This window comes from Chenopodium album, chromosome 9, assembly GCF_948465745.1.
Source record: "Chenopodium album chromosome 9, dcCheAlbu1.1, whole genome shotgun sequence".
NCBI classification, from domain to species: domain Eukaryota; kingdom Viridiplantae; phylum Streptophyta; class Magnoliopsida; order Caryophyllales; family Amaranthaceae; genus Chenopodium; species Chenopodium album.
In genome coordinates, this window is record NC_137842.1 from 63,833,606 (window position 1) to 63,834,218 (window position 613).

Sequence of the window (613 nt, forward strand, 5' to 3'; positions counted from 1 at the left end):
ATTTTTTGTTTTCTAAAAAGAAGGATACATGAAATAAAATTAGAGCCGTTTAGACTGAGGATCATCGATCCTAGATGCATGGATGGTGTTTCCTTAGTACATGAATTGAGCTAAAACAAATTACACTTTTTATTTGTTTGTTTGGGACTTGAACCATACATTCTTATGCTCAAACTAGATTTACTTTATTGGGGGCTTGAATTGAATTCATACACCGCCTTCCTTAGCTCTAACAAAATAATAATTAAAAAACCTAAAAGAAAAGGTGCACGTACTCACGGTTATATTACAGAATCAACTACTCGTCTAAGAAAATGAATGAAGTACTTAGCTTTGACTTCTCTTCTTTCGCTAGCCACCATCCTTTAGTTGACTAGAAAATATATTTGATCTTATATCATATTCCATACTTATATTATGCGGATAAGTAATAATCTTAATTGACTTTTCATACTCTTATTAGATAAAAGACATAAAGAAAATTACTAAGAAAACGGCGAATACAAAACGATTTTTGGTTAATTTGGTGGCATTTTAATTTGTAAATATATTGAAAAGGCGTGGTCATTTATTCACTATTTTTAGTGAAGTGTCCAATTACTGTTTACAATTT